This window comes from Plutella xylostella, chromosome 8, assembly GCF_932276165.1.
Source record: "Plutella xylostella chromosome 8, ilPluXylo3.1, whole genome shotgun sequence".
In the NCBI taxonomy this organism is placed as follows: domain Eukaryota; kingdom Metazoa; phylum Arthropoda; class Insecta; order Lepidoptera; family Plutellidae; genus Plutella; species Plutella xylostella.
In genome coordinates this window covers 2,043,998-2,057,975 of record NC_063988.1, presented here as the reverse complement: position 1 = coordinate 2,057,975, position 13,978 = coordinate 2,043,998, and the positions used below count along the sequence as shown (strand labels likewise).

General features: G+C 38.0%; 1 protein-coding gene and 1 long non-coding RNA gene across 2 annotated transcripts in view; both read left to right on the top strand.

Moving 5' to 3' along the window:
- The window catches only part of LOC105393289 (calmodulin-A), a 153,705-nt gene that overhangs the window by 47,037 nt on the left and 92,690 nt on the right, over positions 1-13,978 (top strand). The window lies entirely within an intron of this gene.
- LOC125488854 lies at positions 4,901-5,519 on the top strand. The gene is made up of 2 exons (XR_007266537.1): positions 4,901-5,155; positions 5,388-5,519. It is a non-coding gene; the product is annotated as an uncharacterized LOC125488854 (long non-coding RNA).

Here is a 13,978-nt window from a genome sequence, read left to right as displayed (position 1 = left end):
TTACTTTTTCCACTTGTGACGGCGTCCGCCAAAAAGTATTTAGACCCACTCAATTATTAAACACGCTGAAAGGTTTCCAAGTGACTCGGTGACAATGTTTTAAGGAACTCTAAGAAATTCAATCTCAAACCAATTTTGGACCTTCCAAGAATATTAAGCACTAGCTTTTGCCCGCGAGTTTCACTTCGCCTTAAAGGTGTGATCTTGTTTTCTCGTGGGATTATATTATATAGATTCTTCCTTTCATTAGAACATTATGCTCCAAGTAACAAACATAACTTTTTTCTGAAATCGTTTATAAAGAGATTATTTTCAGATCTACAGATATACAACTTATTTACTGATAAGGCCCGTTGTTACAAACCACATCGAGTATCATTTGAATACAAAAGCCCACCATTCTTCAATACCGGACATGAGTATAAAAAAAACAATTATAAGCGGCCGGCCCACCGGAACCGCAATCAAATCGAGCCGGCACTCATTCAGCCATTCAACCACAAACAATTATAAGGCTAGCGGCCGCAAAAACGACGATGAACAGTGGGCCTAATAAACTTCTCATCGTCCAATCGTGACCTCCGATGGTATAATTGCCGCTAGTACAATAGGTAGCGAGGATTCGAAATTCGAACCTTACACCTACGGAATGGAATCGACGCAGATTGGTCGCTGGCGGCGTGCGCGCGCAGCACGCTGCTCACTCCGCCGGCAGTGGCCAGCCGGGCGCCCGCTTCCCTCTTCCATGTAAACTGTCCCCCGAAAACAAAACACGACCGCCCTGGCTGGTGCGTGCTTCTTAAAAAACAAAAGCTACTTCTTCTCTCGCGTTTTCAAATTTAGAACTGTCCGTTTCCATCTGTAAATTCTCTTCAGTGTTGTTTGGAATTGAATCGAAAAGCAATAATCGTTGTGTTTTTATAGTTTTAAGTGTAATTTGAAGGTAAAATTTGTTGTTGATGGTTTTTCCACGTTCCGTTCGCGGGGAGTAGGTGCAGCGTGCGTGAGTATGTAGAATGGAGCGGTTAAGATAAGGCAGAGTTGGCTTACGTAAGGAGCTGGATTCTGTAATCTCGGCAATAAATTTGTAGCTTAATGTCCTTGAGGAATATTAACGGTTTTTCAGCTTACACTTTCTCATTCATAATCATGATATAGTGTTTTAAATAATCTTAAAGGAACAGTGTCTTATAAATTTGATTCCAATGCCTATGAACCTCCTTAATATTTAAATGCATTTATTAAACATTATCTGGCGACAATTATATAAATTCAAGGTATGGATGGAATATAATGATATGGTGTATATTGATAAAAATGCTTCTAAAATTATTTCAGGTTTAGTATAATGCCTAATATAAGACCTGAGTCCGCGAAATACTATTGGAAGCTGCGATGCTTACATCGATGTAAAAGGTCGATTAAATCGAAATAAATAAAAATGGAGGTTATATCATACATAAATAAGCATCTAGCACCCTTTTTAATCAGATAGTGCAACGGTTTTGCCTCCGTCATCGGAAATATATATATTATTTCTAGAGAGGCACTAAAAACATTCAAAGGCGAACTTAATCAAACCTAAAAAAATATTATTATGTCGGTCGATATACTTACCTATTTTTCATCAGACTCAGTAGATACCAACCTATAGTATAACATTTAATTACTAATAATAAATAAAAAAAAACTAAAAAAAACAATCACCGTATCTCTCTCACGTAATAACACTTAAAAGGTGTAAATGACAGTGTAATTAAAGTGTCGATCTGCCTTGAATAAGTGATTCTGGACGCGCCTAAACAAACGTTCGTCGACGAATTATTTATAAGAAAACGCGAGCTGCGTGTGCGGGCAACTTAATTATGTAGTTTAGGGCCCCCACACACTCGAGTTCTTAATTACTTAGCTATTTAGTTAAACTACCCGCATTTACCTGTGAGGAATGTACTTATGTACGTTCTTAATGTACTTGTTAGTGTTCCACCATGGGCACTTTAGCAATAAACAATCCTCAATCAGCATAATTTATGTATCAAAATCTGTTGATCCATACAAGTTATGTCAGATTGGATTGATTCATCGAAAGCTATTGAGATATAGGCGATATAAAATAAAGTATTCTGCATGGTTGTACAATGTACATGCTAAGGAAATGTTAAAACGTCCTAATCTAAATAGTGATTATATTAATTATAGTTCTTTTCATCCTTAAGTATACCCGTAATTTATTTCATGATAATAAATTCCTGCTTAGTACTCCTAGGATGCTTCCTCAAACATATTATAATTATTATTATTATATTATTATTCTGCAACATTGAAGTACATTATATCAGGATGTTACCAATTTAAAACAGTCATATTTTGATCAAAAATTAAGTGTCGTTATTTTGTGAGTGGAACTATTTCATTGCCCGTGAGTGTATAAGAAACCAGTAGCAAAGACAGATTCAACATTCTTCGTTCGCAACCAGCTCCTAATAAAGCCAACTGAATACCGCTATGTGTGCGCCACGCCTTATGGCGATCGTTGGCTCTAATGCTGTGTTTGAGGAGGCTAATTAGCTCATTAGTAGTGTCTGTTGTAATTTCCACTATAATAGGATTTTCTGGTCTAGTTCAATCTGTCTTAGAATCGATAGCGTCTAAGCCTAAAGATATATTGAAGTGTTGGTTCTTCAAGAGGGCATACATAGGATCTGGCCACGTATTAAGAATAAGTATTTTTAATATAGGTGCTAAAAATTATAATAATTTTTGCTGTAATCAAAATAATTACTGCTACGCAGTGCTACGGCGTAGGCTATGGCGTAGGCTAGATGGCTACGACCGCTACGCGGCTTAAGATGGCTACATCATAAGGGGAAAACGGTTACATCATGAGATTCATAAGATAAACGGATTAGCTACCGTATATCCCAGCATAGGTATGTAGTCTAGGCCTAGTCTACAGGGTGTTACAAAAGTAAGTAAGCGATAGGAGCTTGCTCAGGGAGTCATCCTAACTAATATCCTAATCCTAACTAATATTATAAATGCAAAAGTAACTTTATCCGTCTGTCTGTCTGTTACTCTTTTACAGCTAAACTACAGGACGGATTTGAATGAAATTTGGTATAGATATGGTCTAGACCCTGAGAAAGAACATAGGCTATTTTTTATCCCGGACTTCCCACGGGAAATCTTTTTAAGGCGAAGCGGAGCTCGCGGGAACAGTTACTTATAAATAATGATTGTTCTACGACTTTTCAAAATTTGTGAACCTCTCTTTTTCGAACCTACTTAAACAGTTTTGATAGGCGAGTTTGTCTAATGGTGCCCATCGAGATTATACAAATGAGGGGTTCGCCTCTAATTTAATGTAATGGCTTCTCATTTATCCACGTCCGCGACTAAACTTAACAGATTAGTCAGAAAACTGACTTATCTTCGGTCATTAGGGTTTAGATTGCAGTTTGGAATTATTTAACTTGTATAGTACTTCTTGTTATTATTATTGACAATGAAACAAAAATATTGCGTTAAAACAATTATTACAAAATTAGGTTTTTGTTTCTGTAAGTTAAGATTAATTAGTTATAAGTAAAAATTTTCTTCTCAATTTGTATTTTGTCTGTGTATGTTATTTTTTAAGTATGCAATAAAGTGTCTATAAATAAATAAATAAATAAAATCTGTTACATTGAAATACTAAAATAAATTATAAATCAAATCGGGCCGAATGGAATTATGTGTGTTTGATGGAACAAGGCAGGAATAGGTGGAAAAAGTGAGTTTGATGATAAATAATAATAATAATAATAAATATGTGGGGACATCTCACACACGGCCATCCGACCCCAAGCTAGGCAGAGCCTGTGTTATGGGTATCGGACAGCTGATATATCTACACAAATACATAGATAGATACATATTAAATATAAATATCAACACCGAAGACCCGAGTACAAATATCTGTCTTTAAACAAATATCTGCCCCAGCCGGGAATCGAACCCGGGACCTTCGGCTCAGCAGTCAGGGTCACTAACCACTACACTAATCGGCCGTTGGTGATGATAGTAGTTAAGTAATCAACCAGAGCAAAGTTAACAGTCTACTCCATACTTCAACATTATTTTATTGCGGCCATAAACTTTACAGGTTTTGAAAATATATTAGGTATTTCTGTTAGTACAATTAACTTTTTTACTTTTACGTTCAAACTTAACGATCTAATATCAAAAGCAAGCTTCTCATTGAGAAAACTATCCTAACCCATTAAAACTTCTGCTAAGGATATAGTTTTAACCAAGTATCGAACTTTACCAGTATCGTTTTATCTCCTCTGCTGTCGAGATAAAGTTTGGAGCAAGATTTTTCCCCGAGGTCAAGATTATACAAAGAAAACAAATGAAATACACCCTTGTCAAAGAAATTAAGTGATTGCGGAACGACAGGGGGCTCTTGATAGACACCAACTGTAGTTTATTTTGACACCCCAATTTATCCGTATTATCTGCATCTATTGACTAGAATTGATGCTGTGTTGATTTTGATTAACGGGATGAGTTTCTTCCTATTTACCCACACTGTCCACAAGATTGTTAAATATGTGGATAAAGTCAGTGTTCACAACTTCGAACAACCGGCCAATTCAGTTTTTGGAGAGAGGCTGCGGTAACTAGCTCACGCTAACACCATGAGTCTATCTGCACGGCTAGTATGGCCATAATAAGACAACATGTGAAGTGACTGATTAAATTGAGTCACTTTTTGATATCAGTCTTAAATGTTAGCATAGGGTGTACATGGGACTCATTTTAGTTGTGTGATTGGATATAAGCCACAGTGACACTGAAACTTTTCTGCTCTGTGGAAATATGTATTTCATTCGTTCTTTTTTTTGAAAATCCCCCGACCAAGCACGATCAGATTCCTTGGGAGTTCTTCGGCAGACGATTTCTATGCACCGGCTCCATGAGACGAAGAACAAAACAGCATGCCACCTGACTGATGACCCACCCACCGTTTACCCGGCCCCAGGAGCTAGAAGGCCTTGAGACAAAAGCTCGGGCAGGATTCTGATGGGCGCAACAGAATATCATCTACGATGCTTGTCCCACGGCCTGACTGAATAATATTTGTATAATCAATGGAAGGAAAAAACAGTAGGTAAGTGCCAGTACCAGTCACATGTTATTATAATTGGGCACATGCACACAAAACAACTCAAAAAACTTTTTTCACTTGGCAGTACTTGGTCAACTAGGCCATTCATTGAAAGGAAACCCGTACCCCAGCAGTGAGGACGTGATGGGCTATGATGATGAAGATGACAATAGGAGTCATAATCTTAGTTCATAAGTATAACTAAAATCTAATGAAACATTTTTGTTTGTTACAGAACATTGAAATTGGCTCGTAGGCAAGACGGAAGATGGTCAAAACCGGTCAGAAAATGATGGCCTAGACACGGTTGGAGAGCTCTTGTTGGCAGAAACCACCTGAAGATGGTCAGATGACATCAGCAACCTTGTGGTGATACAATGAACCGGAGCGGCACCGAACTGAAAAAGTTGAAAAACTTGGCATACATACTATGAGACCTATTTGATGACTAATATAAGCCAAGTTCAGAGTGATTATTGTGATAGTTGATAACTAAGAATACCTAATATGCTTTTATGGTGTGTGAAATAGTATACTTTTTATAATTTATTAAATAAAAGTTTAATAAATGTTTTACTTACCTAAAGAAAATATTATATTTTTATAACCATTTAATTTAGTTGTACATGCTAGCATATCCACTTATTTTTTTATAGTTAGTGTGTTGTTGATAAATAATAAAGCCTGACTAGGGTTTGTCGCTGTGGAGAAAGGATTAGCATCAGTCGCTGACTGCCCGGTGTGCCGGACTTATTAAATGTACAGTTTATATTATGATTTACATTTCTTGAACTCCACATTTAACATTCAAACTATTCAATTAGCCACTTCATTTTAGTTAGTGTGTTGTTGATAAATAATAAAGCCTAACTAGGGTTTGTCGCTGTGGTGAAAGGACAACCAGTGATCATAGCATCAGTCGCTGACTGCCCGGTGTGCCGGACCTATTCAATGTATATGATTTACATTTCGTGAACTCCACATTTAGCATTCAAACTATTCAATTAGCCACTTCATTACCTACATACTTTGGCGTGAATAGGCAAACTTAAAGTATATGGGAGACAACTGAAAATCAGTGGTTTGTTCCTAAGGGCAAACATATGCACTGAGTTGCTTCCAAACAAACAAATGTCTATCTATCTAACTTCTTAGCACATGTGAGCGACAGGTTTTGAATCCACATTTCTTCCGTGCGGGGCGGGCGCTTACCCGTCTGAGCTAACACCGCTACATATAAGTAATATACTTAATGTATAATTTTAGTCAAATAAAAAAGGGGATGTGTGTTTTGACAAATGTTGTTTTTAAAGCATTTTCAACGGGTTATTAGAGTCCCGGATCATCCTCCCTATAAGTATTATAGTAATTTTCCTTTCCTGCATCTCTTCTTGTAGAGCAGTGTTTTTCAACCTTTTTCATGACGCGACCCCCCTGGTATAAAAAAATATTTCGCGACCCCCTTGACCCTTTCGGTTTTTTATCACGTATGTATGTGTATGTTACAGTATTCCCAATATTCATTCCATACGACGTATTTATGGTCTCCATGATTAGGATTGGAAGTAGTACATACTTATCGGATTTAAAAATACATTTTTTTACAATTAGGTACAATACACCGGATACGTGTCGCCATACGGTACATGTACCTACATACGACTAATGCTATTGCGACCCGGAATTTATTTTTCGAAATTAGCTTTTTCTTTCTGACTTTTTGAGCATTTAAATATATTGATTAAAAGTTTTCAAGGGTGAATTGAAAATAAAAAGCCCTGGCTTTACAAAAAAATAAATACTTGTGTCGTCTTTGAACCAGGCAGGAAGCCTCCCACGCTACGTTTGTCTATTCGTGGTCTATACTCGAGAACTCGTTTACCCCAATGGTTATCGGTTCTTCAGCAGATATGACCAGCACACTACCACTTCAGCTTGCATATTTTGACAGCTATGTCAGTAATCTTAATCCTCTGACTGACGGAAAACCTCATTTCTGATACGATTTATCAGAGAAACCCCAAGCATGACTCTCTCCATAGCATGCTGAGCGGCTTTAAATCGGTGGACTAGTCCTACCGTCAGTGCCCACGTCTCTGCACCATACGTCATCACTGGCAGGACGCACTGGTTGAAATCTTTAGTCTTCAGGCTCTCAGGGATGGCCAAGGAGAATATGTGCTGACGAAGTTTTCCGAATGCAGCCCAACCCAGTTGGATGCGCCTTGCAGCCTCCTTGTTGAAGTTGCTTCTGCCTAGCCGAATAGTCTGCCCGAGGTAGACATATTCTTGCACAACTTCGATTGTTGCCTCACCAACGATCACCGGCTCCGATTCGATGTGAGCATTGTACATGACTTTCGTCTTGTCCAAATTTATACCCCAATGCCTACACGCTGGGAAGCAGCATTTAGACCTCTTCCATCATTCAGCTGAATTCCTGCAAAGATTCTGCCATAATAACGATGTCGTCCGCGAAGCAGAGAGGTGTGACATGTACTCGCCATTTATACATATGCCATGTCCATTGTCCAGCGGCATCGTACAGACTCCTCAACTCCTCGATATAGCGCCAGTCGATTTGAAATCTCTGCAACGCTCTAAAATTCCCCATGTCTCGATGGAGTTGAAGGCGTTTTCTTAGTCCACAAAGGCTAGATACAGAGGCTAATTATACTCTTCGGTCTTCTGTGTATTCTGCCTTACTGTGTGGATGTGGTCTATTGTACTAGAGATGCCACGAATATTCGGCAACTATTCGGTATTCGGCCTATTCGGCCAGTTTTTTCAGTATTCGGTATTCGGCCGAATAGTAAGTAGTATTCGGCCGAATACCGAATACTTAAAAAAGTAGCAAATATCTTACAAAAAGGAATAAAAAAATCAATTTAATCGAAACATTTAACTATCAAACAATAATTAATTGCGAAAACCTCAATACAACATCGCGTTTACGACAGTTGCGCTTTTCTTCATAAAATATACAATACCTGCTACTGAGACACAGGTATTTTTTAACAAAATATATAAGGTTTGGCTACTGATTCGAGTTGGTACAACTGGTGGTCAACCAGTTATACGGATCTGCCGTAAGATTAAGAAGAACACTTTTTAAATAAAACTTTAACTTATTGAATTATACTGGATCACCTGCCGAATATTCGGTGGCCGAATATTCGGTATTCGGCAGAGAGCGCCGGCCGAATATTCGGTATTCGGTATTCGGCCAAATCACTATTCGTGGCAACACTATATTGTACTAAATCAGATCCACGAAGAGATATTAAGAAAATTTTCAGTAAAAGTTTTATTTAAAGTAAGAGTCTTTCTTAATAAATTAATACTAATTGTCTTTATTGTTTTTTTTTACTAAAGTTCCCAGTTTTTTCGCCCTTTGGCGACCCCCCTACAGAAGCTTCGCGACCCCCCAGGGGGTCGCGACCCACAGGTTGAAAAACACTGTTGTAGAGCAAGGATGAAATTAACAAAAACTAAACAAATAATTATTTGTGTCACATGTTATCACCACCTTCGAACTTGAGTGATATAATGCTACCTAAACAAATGTCAAACTGAGACATGTGTGGATAAATTGGTACACCCATGTTAGGAAATAAGACAAATCTTCCAATCTCGCTGTCAAAATTGTAACTCACATCTTGTAGTGATTATTTCGTGTTGGCCATGTTAGCGTTTGTGAGGACAACTGGTATCACACAATTTGTTGCAAGTAGCTGTCATTTATATCTTGTCACCGCCATACTGTGCTACGCGTGCTGGCCCTGTAGCACGGGGCGCTATTAAGTCGTGACAAAGATTCTCTGTCAGCACGATGCAAAACTTTCGTCTTGTCTTAAATGCGCCCCGTATTAGCCCCTCTGGTCGCATTAAACGTACCAATTTGTGACAGTTCTCCTAGAGTTCGTTTAGAGTCAAGCAAGACCAGCCGCCAGGCTAGTCAAGATTTACTTTCTAAGTAGGTTTTAAAAACAAGGTCTCCGCTTCTTCTTCCTTATCGTAGAATTATACAGGGCGTTGTTGGTTTCGGCTTAGTATAAATACCCTTTTTGCAGCACCCTGTATTGCTTACATTTATTTTAACATACACTTTTTGCGGCAAATCTACCCTGTGATCTTAAAATACAAGTTCCAATAACATATAGGAAAAATTTCAGGTGGAACTTTTCATTGCTTGTGGGTGAAGTTAGCTGCAGGTTTAGAAATGGGAAAACAATGAAAATGACATTATAATGCCATGCTGTCTCAAGAATTACCACCCAGATCGATCGTTACTGAATAAATCAGTGGATTTAGGTGTCCTGTAACGAGGTTATAGTGTTACTGTAGAAGAAAAAATAATTGAAAAGAAACTAATCGAATGACGTATGACATTATATATATACCTTCGAGTGTCGTTATTACCTGTTCTTTCTGTATATGTACAGTAGGGCGATCCGGAAAAACAGAGCTAACTTATAGAATCGAATGCGAGTGCGACTATTGTCAACTCGACAGCACTTTCGAACACTTTTTACCCATTGAGTATGAATGGTCTGGAGACGAAATAGGCAGACGTTCCCCTCTGGCGGGGTGGTAGGCCAGAAAGGCCCACCGATTTATAAAAACTAGTTGCAGTCTCAATTTTCACTAGACTCAATCTAGATGGCAAAGCGTTCGTTTCATAGAAAATGATTTGTTTACATACTAAAATGACAGCTTCAATTCATAGAATATCCGGATTCCGGATTTGATCACAGGTTTGGTCATGGTTTATTGTTATTAGCTGTTTCCTAGCAACCAATGTCAAAAAAATGCAATAGTGATGTACCGGTATGTAGATATGTATTAATCGACAAAAAAGGTCATAGTTGGGAAGCGTCCGTAGTCGAATTGGCTTCAGTAATCGTAACTGATCACTGAGGTTAAGCAACAACTGACACGGTCAGCCATTGGTAGGTACAGCATGAGTTACCGATTTCAAATTGTTCTTTTTTGGACGCTTCCGTGCTTCGGACGGGACGTTAAGCCGTGGGTCCCGGTTGCTGCTTCGGCAGCAGTCGTTAAGCCTAGTCAGAGGCCGCCCGAAGGGGCGGCTTGAAAGCAACTGACCGTCGGGTTGCCCACTTATTCGACAACTTCAGTGCATTGTACTCATTCAAAAACGGCGATACGGCTCGCGACCTATCACGTGAGTATAAATGTACAGCGAAAAGCGGGTGACTTCGTTTATTAATCATTTCTAGTTAAATTTAACTATACCTAATTAATTTGAAATTAGTATTTCTAACCCATGTTCTCGAATTCATCGATAACACTTATCGATAATTGTTACATCCAGTGGCAAGAAAAATGAAGACACTGTGTTCATTATTAAATGTCACTTCACGTAACCCTTATTGCTGGGAATTAAAACTCATAATGATATGTCCCATGAGACATAATCATGGTAAACGGTAAAATTTCCCCCCGCAAAAATTGGCAGACTTTTTTGTATCAAGAAAGATCGCTATGGCGCTTCCCGAGGGTACACCCGAGTCCGCGTTGTTCTATGTTTTTACCTATCGAATAGAATGACCACAGAGTACATAATATTATTCTGAGAATGACCTATGGAATGATAGCTGTCAAACTTTCGCAAATCTATACATCGCCATTATGTTGTTGACAGGTTGACAGCACTTTCGAATAGTCGCACTCGCATTCGATTCTACAGGGTGTTGCAAAATTGGTATACTAAGCCGAAACCTACATGTGCAGCATGGTATATCTAAGCCCGAATCTGAAATCAGAATTTGGAAATTCGCGAAAAAAAAAAAATTCCCATACTAAAAAGTCACGTGACCAACAAAGTTTCTATGGAAAATGAAAATTTTTTTTCGCGAATTTTCAAATTCTGATTTCAGTTTCAGGCTTAGATATACTATGCTGCACATGTAGGTTTCGGCTTAGCATACCCTTTTTGCAACACCCTGTATACGTTAGCTCTGTTTTTCCGGATCGCCCTACAGTTATCAAAGCAGATGTGCATACCACTCCAGCGCAAACCCTTAATTTTATGTTCCACTGACGTGACATGAAAAATACTTAACCTATAATAAATCCTAATCCTAATCCTAATCCTACCTAATATTATAAATTCGAAAGTAACTGTGTCTGTCTGTCTGTCTGTCTGTCTGTCTGTTACTCTTTCACGCCAAAACTACTGAACGGATTTGAATGAAATTTGGTATACATATGGTCTAGACCCTGAGAAAGAACATAGGCTACTTTTTATCCCGAAATTCCCACGGGAAAACTTTTTAAGGCGAAGCGAAGCTCGCGGGAACAGCTAGTAAACAATAAAGTAAACTCTAGTGTAGTAGGTACCTACCGAGTAGGTCAGTAACATATTTCAGGGAAAAATACAAAAAACATTTTCAAACACGAAAAGGTTGGCATCTTAATTAAAACATAAAATCACACCTCTTCAAAAAATAAATTAAAGGAAAAATGACATAGACTTTTAATTAAATTTATAAAACGATTCCTGTTCAATAATTTCGTGAAAAGTTGCGCAGTGTGAAATTCTATATTTTATTAATATCGGCCGCTGCCTCTCCGGGCATTATTAAAAAAAGATTTCATCTTTTATTTTCGTATTTGAAGATTTATTTAATATTATCTTTGTTTATTTTGATACTTTATTTATGGTATTATTTAACTTAGAAACTCTAAAATATGTACTTATGTAGTTACTATTTGTAAAGTCCGTAAACTAGGCATTCTAATGCCTACATTTACGTATTCTTTGGATTGGCATTCTTTTGTTTTAATTACTACGTATTACAGTCACTCAAATATGATATTACAATGACGAGCAATGAAAAAGTTCCAAAAAATTACAAAAGCACCTAATTACTCCTAAACGGATAAGGCTAATGACGCCGCATGCATTTTTAAAGTACGTTATAAGCTGCGTACAGACCGGGCCAATGAACGCCAACGGTTATCCATACATAATACAGGGCAGATTGCAGCAACGCATGCCAACGAAACCCGTTCGTTGGCCTTCGTTGGGCCGGTCTGTACGCAGCTTTAAACAGCGCATCAGAATATTACCAACTCAAACCAGTGAGTGTGTATCATCATCTAAGTAAAATTCCTAAGCCTTCTTCTTCTTTCTACCACCCGCCCCCTTTTTACACCTCCCTCACCCCCGCGCAGTTACATTACAGTATCACGACTATAAATATTAATTTCACTTTCTCATTATTTCTCCTTGTTGTAAGAAGAATAACAGCAAGACGAGGCACGCATAACTCATGCTGATTACATTGCCTCCGAGACCGTTCGTCTTGGGCCGTGGAGAGGAGGCATTAGGGTCTTAGATAAATAATATACTAACAAGATAACATTTACATTCAAAAACAAAATAAAACTGTGCGTATTTTGTTTACTGTCAAACTTTTAAGTTCAACCTAATGATAATCAATGAATAAAATTACTAATCTTTAAACGGAAGTAATTCAAAATAGGAGCCCTGTGGTAGATCATCATTAGCCTATAGCAGTCTACTGCTGGACGTAGGCCTCTCCTAAAGTACGCCACTGGATGCGATCTTTAGCTTTCCGCATCCATCAGACATTTTATGACATGTAATGAATATGGATTAATTAATAACCAGCCACCTTTCGCAAGTCGTCACCCCATCTAGCCGGAGGGCGTCCCACACTACGTTACTGTGGTAGATGTAGGGTGCTGTTTGGCGAGAAATTTCGTTTGCTCCGTCTTGTTCGTATATTGTTAATCTAAGCATTAGGCACATACAGATTAGTACAATCTAGAAGTGTCGGCTTGCGGTTTGCTTAGTAAGATACGAGTTGCGAGTTTATACTTAGGTACATTTAAAGTTGAGTATTTTTTTGTATGTATTTACTACTAGCTGTTCCCGCGAGCTTAGCTTCGCCTTAAAAAGTTTTCCCGTGGGAATTCCGGAATAAAAAATAGCCTTTGTTCTTTCTCAGGGTCAAGACCATAGGTATACCAAATTTCATTCAAATTCGTTCAGTAGTTTGGGCGTAAAAGAGTAACAGACAGACAGACACAGTAACTTTCGCATTTATATTAGCATTAGGATTCACTATCTTTTTATGTAAGGGATTTGGTTATAATAGGTGCATTAAAATGTCTCGGTTAATGTTTTTAATAGTAAATAAAACAATTTTTTTTTTTTTTTTTTTTTTTTAAACAAATTGAGCTACAAGAAACAAAACAAGTAAATGCCCGGGATTTTTCAGAAATTACGTTTTAGCAAACCAGTTTACCGGACGCATGTATTGAAACATAAGTATTGTGTAAAATTCAATCAATGATAAAGCTATAATTTATAAAGCCATTGCCATTTTTTTGAGTGAAAGTTCAACCTCGTACAGCCGTGTAGTGATCCTAACTAATATTATAAAAACGAAAGTAACTGTGTCTGTCTGTCTGTTACTCTTTCACGCTAAAGCTACTGAACGGAATTTAATGAAATTTGGTATACATATGGTCTAGACTGTGAGAGAGAACAAAGGCTACTTTTTATCCCGGAATTCCCATGGGGCAACTTTTCAAGGCGAAGCGAAGCTCGCGGGAAAAGCTAGTCAATGATAAAGCCATAATTTAATAAGCCATTGCCATTTTTTTTTGTGAAAGTTCAACCCCGTACAGCCGCGCGCGAACTAAATAATAAATACAGATCATTTCATTTAATTCGTGCCCGTACCGAAGTGGAGGCCTATTCTATATTTAATGCGATTCTATTCGAAAGGGAAAGTGAGGTCAGGATCAAATATAGAGTTAGTGTGA